General features: G+C 44.6%; 1 protein-coding gene across 1 annotated transcript in view; it reads left to right on the top strand.

Moving 5' to 3' along the window:
• Positions 1 to 4,804: 4,804 nt before the first annotated feature.
• Positions 4,805 to 8,532, top strand: part of BRINP2 (BMP/retinoic acid inducible neural specific 2) — a 137,204-nt gene continuing 133,476 nt past the window's right edge. Inside the window, exon 1 of the mRNA XM_006160885.2 lies at positions 4,805 to 5,044. The gene's annotated coding sequence lies outside the window, so the exon portion shown is untranslated. The remainder of the gene's footprint in view (positions 5,045 to 8,532) is intronic.

Below are 8,532 nucleotides of genomic sequence, written 5' to 3' on the forward strand. Positions count from 1 at the left end.
TGCTTTTGAGTGGCATATAATCTATTGTTTCAAAATTTTTCTTTCTAATTTTCTGAAGAGTCTTAAGTTAGAAGACCCAAGTGAACCATTTAGGGCTGATTTTCTGATATGTCAATATCTAGTCTTCTTAAAATGTATGTCGATTTGGAAATAGAAGTTGGTATCTCAAGCTTTCAGAGACCTTACTCTCTAGAGAAGGATCAAACAAGAAAAGTTGTAGAAATAAAAGAAAGAGTATATTTTGCCAGGGCACTTGATTTCTACAAACATGAATGTACTATCACATGGTTTCTTTGGAAATTAAATACCTAAAGGGGCTCTAGAGGTTGCAGCTCATAGAATTCACACTATCTCTCCTCTGTGATGTTTTACATTTAGATATGATGAGAGGAATGTGTACATATCTCACTCATTTGTCACGTTTGAGTGAAGGCAGTGTGATGTAGTGAAACCACAGACATGGATGCAAGTCTCAAGTTCCTAATTTTCTTTTCTTTTTTGAAGAGGGATTTTTTTTTTTTCTATAGGGTGCGTGCACTCACCAGAAAGACAGAGAGAGACAGAAAGTGAGAAATCATCACCCCCCAGGGGAGATGGCCACGCAGCAATCCCTTCTCCTCCACTCTCCTCTCGGGATCTTGGGCATGCACACACAAGTGCCTGGTGTGAATTTAAGCCGCCAGGTCCGGGGCTTGAACTACGGTTGACTACATGGGAATTAAGCGACATAGCCATTACGCTAACTGTTCATCCCTCAAGTTCATAATTTTCTTATTTGGAGGTGAGCATGTATCATTCTTATCTTCAATTTTTCTATCAATTAAAGGAAGTCAATCATCTCCACCCACCTACCAGTCGCAGATAACATATGGGCAGGGGTTTATATTCTTGAAAACAGCATAAAAGAGCAAACCCTAGTATACCTCCAATCAAAAAACCGCTCTCCTATGTTTAAGTACCCATGGCCTTTTGCATTGACTCTTTTAATAGTTTCTTATTGCTTTCCCTGCTCTCATCCTATTCTGTACGCAGCTACCAAGCTGGCCATCATGAAATCTGACTTCTTCATGCCATTCTTGTTTTCCTTTTTTTTTCAACAAAATAAAGTTCAAACGCTGTAGTTTGGAAGTTTAATAACTCTCCCGAACATCATTATATCTTCTTCTAGACAGATTGCTCACTGCACTATATTTTACCCCACCCCCTACTCTCTCCACACACACTTTAAAAGCTATTTCCTATTTTCACCCCTCCCATACCATTCTGTCCCCCTAGAAGGCAACTCTTTATTCTCCAGATCATCTCATCTCTTCACATCATTTTCTATACTCATCTATGCAATGAGAACTTTGATTAATTTCTTTTCTCATTGAGCACCTAATGTCACACACGCATACTCTCTCAAGGGGACAAGGGCCTTTTCCTTGAACAGAATCTTGTATTCAATAATCTTATCTGAAAATATTTTTAAATACATAATTTTAGGGTGACTGTGAGGAAGAAATGAAACTGTATATGTAGAGGATCTGACACATTTTAGAACACATTTTAGTTGGTGTTCAAAAGGTATAGCCTTTGCTATGATCAGACTGCTTGATGACTTTAGAGAGAACGTAGGCTTCAGAATCGTCTTCACAAGATTTCTTTCCAGTGTAGTAGCCAAAAGCAAATTAAGTGGCTTACATTCCTTGGTGTTTGCCTAGGAGAAATTATTGAACATGTCCACCAAAAGACAAACGCAAGAACATTCATAGCAGATTTACTCATAGTAGACTCACACGCAAAATGGAAGCACATCACAAATCCATCTATAGGAGAATAGATAAATGTCATATAGTCATGGAATGGAATACTATGCAGCAATGAAAAGGCAGCTACATACAATAGATGAATCTCATGGGCATAATGATGAGTGAAAAACAAGACACAAAAGAATGTGTGCTCAAAGTTTCTATATTTTGGAAATCCAAGATAGCATTAATCGTTGATAATGGAAGAATAATACTTATTTCTCAGGGTAGAGAGTTTTGACTGAGAAGGGACAGGTACATTATTACTGGAAATAATGTGGGTAATGGTTACACTGGTGCACAGTTAGGCAAAAATTTATTAAACTGTACACTAGTAGAATTTGTAGGCTATATTTTACCTCGTTAAAAACATTTTTTGCCACATGGCTTAGGAGAAGAAAACAGAGAGAAATATTTTCATGTTTAAAGTTCTTTTCTTGCCAGTCAACTTTATTCTCTTCCTCTCTCCTTCAGAGATATTGGAAATTTTAACTTTCTTTTCACTGAAATTGATAATTTGTTGTTCAGCCACTACCACCATTTCCCCATTTCCTACTGCTTTATTAGAACTTTGCATCCTTATCACTCAGCGGGCTTCTGTGTCTAAGAATCTCAAGAGGGAGTAACTTAACTGCTGGGCAGAAATGTATTTAGGCTTTCACTGGTTCACTTGGATATTTTATCCTGGATGAAGAGTTGGGGAGCCAGTGAAACCACCATTCCCTGGCATGCTTAGGCGAACAGATGGATACCTGCAATATGCAGAAAGAATGTCAAGCTTGTGTGAGATACAGAGGGGGGAATGCAGGTGACAGTAAAGGATAGGTGGGGCTGAGGGTCCATATGTGAGACACTTTCTATGTTTCCTCTTTTATTCAGAACATCTGACTGTCTGACACATTTTAGCTCATCCCAAGTAGTATATAATGAATACTACTTTGTCATTCATTGCACCTCTGCATTTTGTCCGACTAGCTCTTTACAAAATAATCTCTGATGTTGCCATCCATTCAAGGAAACTAAATTGAGACGCTTCTCTTCTTTTCTGACAATATTCTACTCTCTATATTTCCTCCACCATTTGACTTAGTGAAACCCCCCAGTTCCTTTTCCAGCTCTAATCAGGCAGCTCTTCTAGAGTTTTCTTTGGGACCGGCAGATGGCATGGTGGTTGAGGGTGCTGGACTTTCACATGGCTGACTGCAGTTTGGGTCCAAGACCTGGTGGCTTGTTTTCTTGCTTTCTCTCTCCCCCTGGCTGGCCAAATTAAAATAAATAAATAAATAAATAACATTAAATAAAATAATTCTTTTTTTTAAAAAAAAAAAAAGGAAATAGAGTTTTCTTTGACTATGACTGCCGTGGTTTTGCCAAGGTTTAGTGGTACTATACCAGTGAGTAGGACTTATTTCAGTTTTGTACCCTCATCAGAATATCAGAAATAGATAACTCATACCCTCCAATTCAAAGTTAATATTTTCTTCCCTTCCTCACTCCTCTCCCTCCCTCCCTTTCTCTCTCCCTCTTTGGCCCCCTCCCTCCCTCCCTCTCAATTCACAAACCCAGCCATAGCACCTGCTTCACAGAAACAAGGCTGGTCCTGTTCTGATTTCTCAAAGCCTCTTTTAAAAACCAAACGGAGACGCACAGTGCCTCTTCCTGACACACGCTGAAGTGAAAGGAGGCACACAGAAGGAAAACACTACAGGCAAAACAATTCTCTGTTTTGGAAGCAGGACATTATTTTTCGTAATCTTTTCCCAGAAACACAAAGTTCTCCTCTTTGCCTTCACCATCTTGGTGTGGGAGAGAACATTGCTTGATTTAGCTTGTCAGCATCTCTAAGTCTGTCTCCAGCCATCTTCCTGAGTTTCTACTATCTTTTCTCCACACCCCCTACCCAGTCTCTCTCCTGTCTCTGGGGTGCATGTGTGTGTGTGTGTGTGTGTGTGTGTGTGTGTGTGTGTGTGGTGTGCCTGTGCACTATTTCTCACTTGGGGGCTCATTTGTAATTAAGTAATTCAAAGGCTTAAATGCACAAAACAACTGAATGAAACCTCAAATTAGAAGGAAAATGGCTCAAATGGGTCCCCATCTCTGGGAGTTCTAGTTAAACAAGCAAACAAAATGGGCTGGGACAAATGATTATTGTAACTCAGGAAAATTAGAAGAAAATGTAATTAGCTCCCCAGCTACTGCTTGTTCCTCAGCCTTCTTAGACCGCCAACCCCCCAGCCGAGAATCTATCTAAGGCTTCCTTATGCACACCAAAAAGTCCCTGCTGCAAAGCTGGGAGGGTTAACTGAGCTGGTACCCCAGCCTGCCAGCTAGCCAAAGGAGAGAGCCCAGAGGCTCAGAGCCCGCCCACGGCCAGGCCGTTCAGCCAATGAGCACCTGTGGGGAGTGTGGCGCTGTGTGCCATTGGCTGCCAACCTATGTGCATAAGAAAGAAAGAGAGAGGCAGGCAGGGCAGCATTGTTATCTTAAGACACTCATCTGGTGTCTGAGTCTGCAGGTGACACTGCTTAGGTGCCGGGCGCCGAGTCGGAGCGGGGACGCGCCAGGCTGCAGCCCTGGGACGGAATCCGCCTGCTTCGCCAGCTGCTAACGCCTGCTCCGGCCGCCCCTCCGCGGAGCTCGGAGGATCCTAGTCGCACTTGCTCAGGGATGTGCACCTGCGGTGCGCTCCGAGGGCAGGAGCAGGTCGACAAGCAGCCGGGGGAGAAGGGAAGCCGGAGGAGCAGTTGCTGTCCATGTGCAAGACAGTGATTTCGGGTGACAGACGGGGCGGGTGAGTCTCCTTAGAGTTGGAAAGAAGGCGAGATCTTGGGTTTGTCTTCGGTAGAGGGACAGGGGACTGCCCCAGTTGGGCGCCGCACTTTCCTTTCCTCTCCCACCCCGCGTGCGCCCGGCCCAGCCCCCAAGCCCCACTTCAAAGATGCGCTGGGTGCCCGAGATCCCTGCTGCTCAGCGGGAAGGCAGCAGGCAAGTGGGGGCGGCGGCGTCGGCAGCGAACCCGGAGCGAGAGAATTTGAAAAGAGGCATCGGCTCCCTCTCACACTCTGAGGGGGAGGCAGTCGCATTTCCCCAAATGAAAAAAAGCCACAAGAAATCATGAAGTAAAAACTTTGGAAAGCTGCCACCGGCACCGGAGATGTTGCACAAAAACCTGGAATCTTTTAGGAGTCTCCTCCCAGTCGCCGGAGGCTTGGGGAGCAGCTGATACCACTGGAGGGATCTTGCAAGGATTCGAGGTAACAGTGCAGGGTTGGGCGATTTTTCTCTATCCCCTTTTCATTGTCCTTTTGGTGTGTCCATTGGCGAGGGGATCATTTACCCTCTTGCCCTGGTGCCCCCAGCAGCTGCAGGCAGAGGGAAGGAGTCCACTTCTCAGTTTCTGCCTTATGGAGCTGAGAATGGACTTTAGGCTTCGGCTAGAGATCGCTCCGGTATTGCCTCCTGGTGTTGCACGGCTGTCACACAGCTCAGGCACTCTGCCTGACCTATATTGCTTTTGCCTGGTTTAAGTCCTCAAAGTTAGTGCAACTCCCATTAGCTTCAGAAAATCCAATCAGACTGCATAATTGCAGAAGATGACGAGGACTTTTGCCTGCTGAGGCCGATGCTGGACTGAACCGTCAGGCTCACTACGTTGAAGAAGGACCCAAAAGAGCTGAGGTTGTGATGCACGATTGCACGGTGTATCTCTTTACATGTTCATAGAGAGCTATGGCATGTCTGTAGAGGCTCATCTCTTTCTCTCTTGCACATGCAGCCAGGAAAAAATACATCCAAAGAGTGAGCCCCATGGGTTGCAAATAGTCTCCCCAGGGTGGTGGCAGAAGCCCCACTGATTGAGTTGAGCCTGGCAGAGCACCAGAGACACTAAAGGAGAGCATTGCTGTGCTGAAAGGAAGGGTATGCTGGTGTCAGCTAGCAAATCTCTGTCCCTGTTTCTGTGATCATCTGGGTACACAGTCAAAGGCTGCCTGTGGGGTGTGTGTGTGTGTGTGTGTGTGTGCGTGCGCGCACGCTTGTGCTCACAGCTGTATGCAGGAAGCAAGCTGCCCACAGAACAACCAAGCTTATGCAGCACCCTGCCCAGGCCACGGATGCCAGGAGTGTCCCTGCCTAGTAGGGGCATGAACTTGTGAGCTGCTGTTCTAATCCAGAGGACTCTTTTCCCCACCAAGCAGTCCCTCTGCATGGAACATATTTATCCAGAGTATATAGACCTAAGCTAAATATTAACTAATACTCAAGCTAATGCACTGGAACATGATTGAACAGACCCCTCTGTAAAGAACTGTATGTGTGCTCTTCCCAGCCCTGCGAGTGAGTTGCCCTGAGCAGAAACAAATGTTTTGTTGAAAGGATAACAATTATAAAGGCCATGCATGTTGCTGGTTAATCTGGGCCTTAACCAGCAGGGACAGGGATATGTGTGCATAGGCCAGTCAAAGGAGAAAATGCAAGTATTTCTGCCTCTTTTTCTTCAGGCATGTGCGTATTGAAGTGACTCCATTGGACCATGTTCTCTAGAATCCATGCAATGCCAGTAGTAACCAAGCAGCAAAAGTATTTTACCAAATCCCCTGGGGGGCAGTCTGATGACATCAGGCAACAGCAAAGTGATGGTGGAGACTCTGTTTTCCCTCTTGACTTCACACAGTTGTGTACACTTTATTTGTTTAAGGCACCACCCTCTGGAGTTCTTTCCACCCAGGAGAAGTTGCTTTGCAGCATGGAGGGCATGACCAAGCAGTGTTGCCACAATGATTCTGTCTTATCAATATCATAGCTACTACCTACTCTGGGGTGCATGCTTAGCTTCTTCAAGGGATGTGATTGGGAAATGGATACCGTGGAACGTTTGAGGGAAAGGAAGCAAATGTTAGACCATAGTCTTCACTGCTGGAGGGCAGCTGGCTCCAAAGTGTTCAACAGCTTGGCTGCAGCCATGGAAAAGACAGGAGCATTCTTGAGTCTTGCTTCTCCTTTCCTACCAAAAATGGAGCTGGCTTTGTCTCTCAGAATTAAGTGATATGTGCTGCAGTGTGACACAAGAAAGGGGGTGAGGAGCCAAGGGCTGCGAGGGGAGGAAGGCCTCTGCTCTGCTAACATTGGGCTAGTCTCAAGAACCAAGAGCATCACCTTCTGTGTTTCACCCTTAAAATCACCTTCTGGGTGTTCCCTTCTGGCCTCCTCACAGGTTGTTTACTGAGCAAGGCCACAGGGCAAAGAACATCTCTGCGTCATCAACTCCTTATGATCCCCTTTCCCAAGGCATAGGCTAGCCACTGGGGAGCATCACATAAAAAAAGATCCCCTCTGAGGTGATGCTTCAAATCCCTCCTCAGCTCACAAACAAGAGGTAGTAATCTGGAGGGACTAGAGACATCTGCGTGGGCACATTCTGCTGACTGGGATGCTTAGTGTTGAGGTTTCCTAGTTAGTATCTTGTTTTCCCCACTGTGCAGTGTATTTTTGGTGATTCAACTCTTTCTCTTAAATAATAAGACCTTGTATACATTTTATGGTGGTATCCTTTTCCGAAGAGCTGGGAGCATTTTACAGAGCTCATCTAATCAATCCTCACATGGCTTATTGTCTCATTTATCTTTGATTACCCCAAGAAGTAGAGCTAGAATGATTTTAGCTTCCTTCTTGGAAAAGGGAGAGCAGAGAACCTCAGGAAGAGGCACTGCTTTTTATGGGGTCACAGCAATTAAGGGAGACTATGGAATGAGGTCTGGATCTCACTGCTCCTAAGCCAACCCCAGACTTCATTGGCTTCTTCCAAGAAATGGTATATTCTTCGTAATCATGATCTGAGTTAGTTGTTCTGTGTTTTACAAAGATGGAAGGTTGCAGAGACACAGGGCTTTTCCTCTGGCACTCACCTGAGGGAGATGGGCCTTTGCCCTCAGTGATCTTACAGTCTAGTTAGAAAAATAGGCTGACATCTGGGAAAAGGTAAGTGATAACAGAAGTTCTAAACTGCAGTTCAAGACAAGAGAAGTCACAAGGCTGACCTAATTAATCTGCAAGTGATTGGTACAGGTAATGAGAGCCATCCATATTCAAAAGAGGGAAGATTTAGGTTGAACCATGAGGGATGGAGTAAGATTGATTCTGCTAGAAGAGTGGGGAAAGGGTCCCAGCTGACAAAGATGCCAACTTCAGCATAGTTCAGATGGTTGGAAACTTTAAGGCTTCCATGATTCCTTCAGGTTTATCCTGGACCTTATCTTCCTTTGCATCCTAGAAATGCAACCATACACCTGGCTTAATTATTTAAAAAATATATTGGCTTAGAGAAAGTTTCCCTAGGCCCCAGAAAGAGGAATCTGCAATGTTGGACATCTCATTAGGTGTTGAAAATTACTTGGCCCTCTACCCACCCTCAAGTCTAATTTATATATTATGAGAAAAATACTGCTCAAGGTCAGAGAGCTCATCAACATAATATTGAAAAATCCAAATGAGGATATTGGGGGAAAGCAGGCAAAATATCAAGAGAACAGGAGAAGATTGTCTCATATTTTAGAATCAGAATCTCCTAAAAGAGAGCCTTGATTTTCCTCCATTTCCTATTTCTCCACCCAAATCTTTCTCTTGGGGTTTACTTGGAACTGGCAAAATGCCAAAGCCTTTAGGCATTTAGCATTGAGCAGGAGATTTTCAGTCTTAAGATTCTTGAGCATGCCCATGTACATAACCTCTCGTCTCCCCTTCTCTT

This window comes from Tupaia chinensis, unplaced genomic scaffold (genome assembly GCF_000334495.1).
Source record: "Tupaia chinensis unplaced genomic scaffold, TupChi_1.0 Scaffold000710_1, whole genome shotgun sequence".
Lineage (NCBI taxonomy): Eukaryota > Metazoa > Chordata > Mammalia > Scandentia > Tupaiidae > Tupaia > Tupaia belangeri.